At 39.6% G+C, this 9,195-nt stretch overlaps 1 pseudogene across 1 annotated transcript; it reads right to left on the minus strand.

Moving 5' to 3' along the window:
- Positions 1-1,121: 1,121 nt before the first annotated feature.
- On the minus strand, positions 1,122-7,014 carry LOC113411524 (phospholipid scramblase 1-like; annotated as a pseudogene). The gene is made up of 5 exons (XR_015749556.1): positions 6,972-7,014; positions 4,347-4,575; positions 3,334-3,495; positions 2,291-2,452; positions 1,122-2,179 (listed from the first exon to the last, which is right to left on the minus strand). The product of XR_015749556.1 is annotated as a phospholipid scramblase 1-like (transcript).
- Positions 7,015-9,195: the final 2,181 nt, after the last annotated feature.

The following is a 9,195-nucleotide window of genomic DNA, read 5'->3' on the forward strand; positions in this document are numbered from 1 at the left end:
ACATCACGGGACTTAGCCCGTTGTCTTCATCGCTGTAAGATCAACGACCTAAATCCATAGGTTTAGTAGTCTGTAAGTCTTTGCCATGGATTAAGAAATAACAAAGCAACCATTATGCCTTTACTCCAACCTGTTCCGTCTACCACACCAAGTGGTTTTTTTAAAAAAAAAAAATTTAAATTTTTTTGGGTCGGTGGTGAATCTTGGAACAAGAAACGAAGAATGGCCTGAAATTTAATCCGAGGCAGGTGCTTTCAGGTAGCACAGTCTCTTCCCATTTTTTCCCTTCATTACAATAACTTAAGATATCAGGGTGTGCCAGGGGATTTTGGTGGGTACTCAAAAAAGTATTGACTGATGCTCTGACAGCTCAGCGTTAGAAAAATCAAACATTCATTTTGTTACCTAATAAACCATGCACACGGCCTCAGTGTAATTCATTTGTTGTGACAGGAAATGGGAAAATGGGATAAGACCTTTTCTTGGCAGCACCGAATTGTTTAATGTAGAAAGAGCAAAGTAATATAATGAAACAAAATGATCCGTGGTTGTTGAAAGAGTTGGGCTGTTCATTTTTAGGCTTGTTTATTAGCTATGAAATAGAAACATCATTACTGAACTTGTAACAGTGTCCAAGAATTATAACAGAGGGTAGAATATTTAGAAATAGATGGAAGATTATGCATACAAATACAGTACTTTGTATAATGAATGAAAAAAAAATTTCAGCTGTCATTTACAGAGATGTCTTCACTTTTCCTGACATTTGGATTTTTTGTCTCAGCACATCTGGATAATACAAACTGGACAGGCCAAGATAGATCATTTTATTCCTGAATATTAATATTACAAATTTAAATCTGAATGCAAAGGAAATTGCCTATCTTTAAAATGAATTTAAGATTATAAACAGAGAAGCATGCTAATGAAATATAACCACCTATTCTACAGGAACATAAAAGTAAGTCTTTAGTTTTAGTTTGCTAAAATTGCAATTATTATATTTATTTAAAGTACAATTTTTAAAGTACAATTGTATTTATTTAAACTAATTTTTCCTTTCAAACTAATCAGAAGTTAGAAATAAATTCACGGAGGAAAAAAGACTCCAGAACACCAACAACAGTGCCAGTTTTAATTTGCTAAACAACAGCTCAAGGCCTCACAATCCACAGACAATCACAAAATTTCACTTGGCTTGTTTGCTTTTACAATTTTGTGTGGCCTTTTAGGTATGCTGCAAAGTACAGGTAGTCCTCAACTTACCACAGTTCATTTAGTGACTGTTATGACCGTAAAAAAGTGACTTATGACTGTTTTTTCACACTTACAACTGTTGCAGCACCCACATGATCAAAATTCAGACATCTGGCAGACACTTGGATGCAGTATCTCATATGATCACCTTTGCAGTATCTCATATGATCACCTTCTGTAACCTTATGACCAGCAAGGTTAATGGAAAAACCAGATTTATTTACCAACCATGTTACTAATTTAATAATGGAATTATTCACTTGACAACTGTGGTAAGAAAGGTCTAAAATGGGGCAAAACTCACTTAGCAAATGTCCCACTTAGCAACAGAAATTTTGGGCTCATTTGTGATCGTAAGTTGAGGAGTACCTGTATGAGATAATTTATGACAGAAAAAAAGAACCATTCTCCCCCCCAGTCAAACACAACTCTGCCCTCAATGAAATTGAGTTTGACACCTCTGCTCTAGAACCATGAGCAGTTGTAAAAAGGTCTTGCTAATATATGATATATTCTAGAGCAGTGTTTTTCAGCCTTAGCAACTAAGATGCATGGACTCCAACTCCTAGAATTCTTCTAGAATTCATACTAGAAACTAGCTAGTATGCTAATGTGCTAATTGAAATCCAGACATCTTAAAGTTGCCAAGGCTGTGAAACACCATTCTAGAGTAATATTTCTTGCCACATAAGAGTCCACAATCTGGTTGCTTACATAATATGAGAATACTGTGCCCATAATCAGATTTTTCAACAATCTCATTTTTCATAAAAATGTCATATAATGAAGTGATAAACTAACTGCTAGACAAGAAACAAAAGCAGCAACATAGATTTTTTTCTGAAATCAGGAAGAAAGACAAAACATTTGGTTATGTCTGGTTGTTGTGCCTTGGTGCAGTTCGTTCAAAAAATATGAAATCCTATTAAAAATAAAACAAACATGAGTTAGATGAACTCCAGTCCAGATCGTTCCTTTTTAGAAGCAAAACTTTTTAAATCTTAATTTATAATGAAATTACCAAGAGACTTACCAGTAGGAAGCAAGCTCCAAGCAAAAGGGTTTTCGTTTTAACCTCAAGATCCATTGGGAATTGGATTAAGAAATTGCTGGCGTCTGTTGCAGCTTCTGCTTCCAATCCTTTCCATTTCCTGGTGATTTTTCCAATTGATGATTTTTGATTGAAATATTTTATCTGATTTTAAACAAGTAATAAAAAATATTCAAGAAAGATACCATACTGTACAGTAAGGTCTGGTGCTAAGAATGACCCTATACGCAGCTACGAATTTTATAATTTCATAATTTCATGTGTGTGTGTGTGTGTGTATAATGTATGTATGTGTGTGTATGTGTGATGTATATATAAATTCAGTGTGTGTGTATTTCTTCATTTTGTAATAAGGATAACAATATTATCAATGCACCATAGTCCTAAATACAATGTGACATTTCACCTTTAGTGAAAAATCAGAATTTGAATTCTATTGATACATAAAACATTAGCTATGAAGGTCTTAAAATGTGTAAGCAAGCACACTCAGTAATCAGCAGAACATATTATGGACCATATGAATATGTATTAAAAATAATAAGCATGAATTAATTATTAGCTAATTGGTGTAATTATCTTATACAGTTTGCCTTATGAGAAAAGTTTGTGTGTGGCCTCACTCATTGTAATTCATTCACTGACTTAAATATGATATTTTCACTTACAGTATGTATTAATTTTTTTCTTCGGATTCAGTACTGAAATGTGAAATAATTTTATAATTGTTATGACATCATTCTAAAGATATTAGTTTTAAGAGCATTCTGGTCAGAAATGCAAAATGCATATTAGCATAATAAACAATAACAATAAATATATGAGTACCATCCTCCAGTATGTCTTCTAAATTATTATCATATTATATATTATCAAGACGGCTACAAAGAAGAAAAAGAAAACAATGGAGAGGACTGTATGCAACAATCCTATTTCTGCTCTTATGAAATAATAGGTTTATCAATATTTAAACTTAATATATTCCAACACTGAAGGGTGGCCAAAGACATCAAGTATCATCTTACCTGAAAATGAATATCCCTATTAGCATGGCATGATAAACTAGGTCCATGCAATTTCAAGATGTTTCCTCTGGCTTCATTCTGAATAACAAATCTTGGTTGGCAGATGTAACACTTCTGCTTAACATGTCCAATGACTGTGCCTAGTGGTGCTTAAACCTCAAGCTTTAAGGGAAAAAAACATGCAGCAGAATTAAAGAGCAGCATTTTGTCTCACATTGAGATGTGTTAACAGGCTCTATTACTGTAGTTAGGGTTGAAAAGCACATGGAAAATTAAGACAATGAATGATCAAAATTTACTTGAGCATGGAGTTGGACTAGAAGACTTCCAAGGTCCCTTCCAATTATGTTATTCTGTTAAAAAAGGGACTTAACTGCTAATGAGAAACAGAAGAGCATTAATATGTTGTTCTTACATTTTATGTCCTTGATTTTTTTTCTTTTTGTGGTAGCATTAAGTCACAAACAGCAAGAGCTTGACTTGCTCAGAATCACTGAATGAATAACCTTATGTACATTAACATATGTGAGTTGCAAAAAAAATCAACAACCACTATCTGATAGCCGAGTTTGAGTTTTCGCAACCTCTTTGCTTCCACCTAATAGTCATAAGGATGTTTGTAGCTTATATTTGATACCCCTAGGTTAGATATGAACCTAATCTCCCTAATCTGTCCCAGCATTTAACAGCTACATCAGAGTAGCTCTTATAAAGGAGTTCTAGAGGGAGACAACAACTTGGGGAGAGTTATTGTACATTAATTATTATTGTGTCACCCTCTGTTTCTGGTTCCACCAGTATCCTCATAAATATGGGAAGTCAAGATACATACATAGCACATAAGTATGTGTAACAAGAATCTTTATAATTAAATACTATGGTAATAATAACCATTTGAGAGAAAAAATTGAACACTAATTTCTCTTTCTGTGAAGTTGCTTATCACTTTTTGATATTCTAGGAAAAGAACTATTGAACAAAACAGTCCAAATGGGCAGATGGGTTGAGTTTACCTTTTGTAGGCAGCAAATACAAGGACAGCAGCAACAGACACAATGAAACTCTTTTGACAATTGTATGACTGGTTGGTTTGTACTATCGAAGAGTTTTATGGTAAATGATCTGGAAGGCCCATAACAGTTCAAATTATAATCATCATTTTCTTCAACTGCAAAGTATACCCCACTGGCCCATGGGATTTTTTTACTTCATACTTATTACAAGTCTCATAGCCACTTATCACTGGAAAAAAAGAAACATTGATAAGTTAAAGAGCTGTGTCAAAGTCATTATATATTACTAAAAGTGCAAGACAATGCATCATAGGGCAACAGTTTTGAACCAATGTACCTCAAATGAGCTAACTTACAGAATGCATCCAAAATGACTTTCAAGAGAAATTTGAGAAATTTCATTTTGGTGTTTATGCATGCAGTAGCCCAAGAAAAAGAAAAAAACAAATATTCAATAACATGCAATGTAAATAGTGTAACAACCACAATGTATGAAAACAGATAAAATGCTATCAGAATACATTTATGAACACAACTAGTAGTCAGAAGACACAATGCAAAATCCTTAATTTCACAACAAATGAATAGACTTAACCTAGTTTCAGTTGGAAAACTAAGCATCCTTGACCAACCGAAATCCAAACATGCTGAGCAATTCCTGGAAATTTGGCACTCAAACAAATCAGCTAGCAACAGGCTTGTAGATAAATAACATTTACACAACATGCAAAAGAGAAATAAAAAATTTAAAAAGGAAACAAAAAATCTAGAACTGTTTTTTTCTTTTCATCAGCAGGGATTTCTAGCAGCAGCAACACAGACAAACAAACAGTAGACAGCAGCCTAATCAAGGAAATACCAAGGAGGAAATAAAATTTCCACTAACACTGATAGGACAAGCCACTGTATAAACAGATAGAAAACCTCATTGCTTTCTTGCACTGAAAATGTTACCTAGTTGGGTAACAAAAAGTCTGCAAGAAAACAACCAAACTTGGAGAGCACCAAGGACTTCACATTCAATTCTGAGATATTCTCTCCTATTAGAAGTGCCAAATGACTGGTTAATCACTGCCATAAGAAATTACAATAAGTTCATCATAATCAGGGCGAAAAGTGAAAGAATATGGAGAAGCATCTAACAATGTATTGCCAGTGGGAGTGTCTGCATATCTACAAATACCACTCCTGATATTCACCATATCCAGTACTAATTCTTAAAAAAACAACCAGTAATGTCATTTAAAAATCAGTAAACAGGAAGCTGACATTCTTAAGCCCCTAGCATCAACTTTCATTACAAAAAGAACTCTCAGAATGCAACTGCCTAAAAACATTTTTGTAAAATAAAAATGCTGCGTGATAGCAGTCCATAGTTGTGGCCTCGGAATGAAAAAGGCTGGGTAAGACTGGGTGATAAATACATCTTGAATAGATGAAAGGATTGATGGGTCATAACTTTCCTAATTTATTTTGTGGTAAATGAAAGTTTTGAGACCAGCTGTCATTTTCACTCTAGATACTGTTTTCACTCAGGGTGAAACTTACAATATTGTGTCAATTTTCTTTGCTAAATTAAGTGATGTGATGATATTTTATTGTCCTATATTGATTTCTCCTACAGTCATCCTTCATAAAATAGTAAATTGGAGCCAAACTGGTTCATTATCAAAAGGGAGAGCTATTTTTGTTCATAAAGGACAGTCGAATAAACCAGAGATTTCTGTGAAGAAAATATTATTTTCATTTATTTCTCCTTGGAGTTCTCCAAATAACCCATGGAAATATAAGAGCTGAAATCAACTCACTATTACGCTTGATTAAATTATATATCTGGAGCACTTTTTCAAGACCTTCTCTTTCTAAATAATCTTCATTATTCTCTTATATCTTTTAATATTTGAAGTGCTAAAGCAAAGGCTGGTTTTAGACCAATATCAAAGTTGTGGGGTTGTAGTCGAACAATATCTGGAAATGCAGCTTCCTGTTATAAAGGAAACAAAACTTCCTTTATAACAGGAAGCTGCATTTCCAGATATTGTTCAAGTACAATCCCATCTTTTTGTTAATAGTGTTGTCACTCTAGAATACCCTTATACTTAAGCCAAATTTATCTATTTAACTGAATGCAGATTTACAAGTGGCTATTTAAAAGACTCCCAAATGGCTTTTGGTAATGGTTGAAGAGAATTGGACTTGAATTTTAATTCTAATGACTTTTAAATTTTAGTCCTAAGGCTACATTTTACAAACTACAAACTTCATTTTTTAATGATTATCAAAATATAGTTTATTATCAAAATATACTTTTTTAACTCCTATCACAAACCCCATCATGAATACGGGTTGCATGTAATTCACATTCTATTAATCATGTTCCAGTAGGAAAAATTATGTGTAAGAAGTGTTCATGGTATCTTAATATCAGATGTAAACAATAAATCTTACAGTTCATGTATAGGGCTGAAAATGAATAAAGTATTGTGGCATTTTCTTGCTGTAAATTTGTCAGTACAAAACACATGTTTAAATTATACAGCATCTAAAATGTATAAAGAGGAAATATAAGATTTAAAAATCTCTAATCACGCAGTAATGTTTCTTGAAAGATAATAAAATACGTACTTTCCATGAGCTCAAGCTGCTGGTCAACTATTATCTGATCCATCTATTACAATGGTTAAAAAATACAATATTAAAAATGAAATGATTAAAATTATTTCATTTTCAACAGTCACTGTTTTATCATAGCATATATGAAAAGATGCTGTTGTGTTTTAGGTTGGACGAACACACCAGGCAGACACAGGAGCTGAAGAATAACGTTTCTTTATTTGAAGCAGTAACAAATTATCGTGGCTGCCCAGCTGGGCTGGCAGCCAGCCGGCTGGAGCCAGAGCCCCAAAAGCCCGGTTGATGCCGTTTGACAGCTCCTTATATAGTCTGCTGTCAAACGGCACCAACCAATGGGAATAGTCGGTGGTCCCGCTCAAAATGCGGACCAGGTTGAAGACTTATCTAGTCAGGGACACAACACCCCTTTCCCTAGCTCAGTGCATGCGCGGCCCTGCCTTCTGGGGATCCATGGCACAGAAGAGGAAGTTGAACTAGTGGGCAGGGAGGAGCACCTGGCCTGGGAAGGAGACCCTGACAAGCGTGGCAAGCAACCCTGCCCAGGTGACCTCCAGCATGTGGTGGAGTAGGGGTCCCCGCATCCCAAGGGCTGTGGGTCAAATACTGACAGCTGCCTGCCTGGAACCAACGCTGCAGAGATTGCAGGTCTAGCTGTGGCTTGCGTGAAGGGGTATGTGGGGACCGCTGAGTTAGGGAGCTGACTACGATGGTCAAGGCCTAAGGCTGAAAAAAAGGAAGCAGGCACGTCGTGCTTCCCCGGCCCCCAGGGTAGCGACAAAACCCACCCTTAGGGTAGTGACAAACCAACCCTAGGGTAGTGACAAACCAACCCTTAGGGTAGTGACAAACCAACCCTTAGGGTAGTGACCATCCACCCTACCCACCTAGCTAATAATAATAAACTGGCCTTCACTGATTTTCCAAAGAAGCTCTGACCATTATTAGTAGCATATTGCCTGGGAAGCCTCAAGTCCCCTCAAAGATAGGAATAAAGGGAGGCAGAGGGAGAAGGAACACGTCTGACAGCTTCTCACCTCCACAGGTCTCCCATCCCTCCCCTCTATACCTCCCCTAGTCACTCAAAATGAAAACTGGGAGCCTGGTCACCCAAAATGAAACTGGGAGCCTGGTCACCCAAAATGAAAACTTGGAGCCTGGTCACCCAAAATGAAACTGGGAGCCTGGTCACCCAAAATGAAAACTGGGAGCCTGGTCACCCAAAATGAAACTGGGAGCCTGGTCACCCAAAATGAAAACTGGGAGCCTGCCTTCCTCCTTTGGCTTACTGGAGATCCTCAGCTTTTACAGCGCCTCAGCTTTGTCCCCGCACACTCGTGCTCCATAGAACAAGGGACGGAGTCGGCACGAGACTGCTGAGGTGGGGAAAATTTTCCGCTTCATTCATGCGCAGCCATTTTCAGAGGAGCCTTCTTGCGCGGCGGCGGCAGAGGCGGCAGCGGCGGCAGCAGCGGGCGGAGGGCGCGGCGGCAGAAGAGGTGGAGGCCGCAGCGGCAGAAAAGGCGCTCGGCGTCCTCGGCAGGAGCGGCTGCAGTGGAGGCCGCGGGCGGTGGAGCGAGGCGGCAGCGGCGGAAACGGCGGCGGTGGCCGGGACAGGAAGCAGCTGCAGCGGAGGCGCGGCGGCGGCAGAGGCGGAATGGCTGCGGCGGCAGCGGTGGAAAACGGCAGCGGCGGAGGCCGCGCGGCGGCAGAAGAGGCGGAGGAGACAGTGGCAGAAGAGGCGCTCAGCGTCCTCGGCGGAGCGGCTGCAGCGGAGGCCGCGGTGGCGGAGTGAGGCGGCAGTGGCAGAAACGGCGGCGGTGGCCGGACAGGAAACAGCTGCAGCGGAGGCGGCGGCGGCGGGAAGAGGGCGCGGTGGCGGTGGCGGAAGAGGCCGAAAAGCGCAGCGGCGGCGGCAGAAGGCCTCAGCGGCAGAAGAGGCAGCGGCGTCCCAGACGGGGCGGCTGCCAGCGGAGGCGCGGAGGCGGAGCGAGGCGGCAGCGGCGGAAATGGCGGCGGTGGCCGGGACAGGAAGCAGCTGCAGCAGAGGCCGCGGTGGCAGAAGAGGCGGAGCGGCTGAGGCGGCAGCGGCAGAAAACGGCAGCGGCAGAGGCCGTGCGGCGGCAGAAGAGGCGGAGGCCGCAGTGGCAGAAGAGGCGCTCGGCGTCCTCGGTGGGAGCAGCTGCAGCGGAGGCCGCGGCGGTGGAGTGAGGCGGCA

Source organism: Notechis scutatus, chromosome 4 (assembly GCF_049901735.1).
Source record: "Notechis scutatus isolate UNSWTSFEM ecotype Mainland chromosome 4, rNotScu1.2, whole genome shotgun sequence".
Classification (NCBI taxonomy): Eukaryota; Metazoa; Chordata; class Lepidosauria; order Squamata; family Elapidae; genus Notechis; species Notechis scutatus.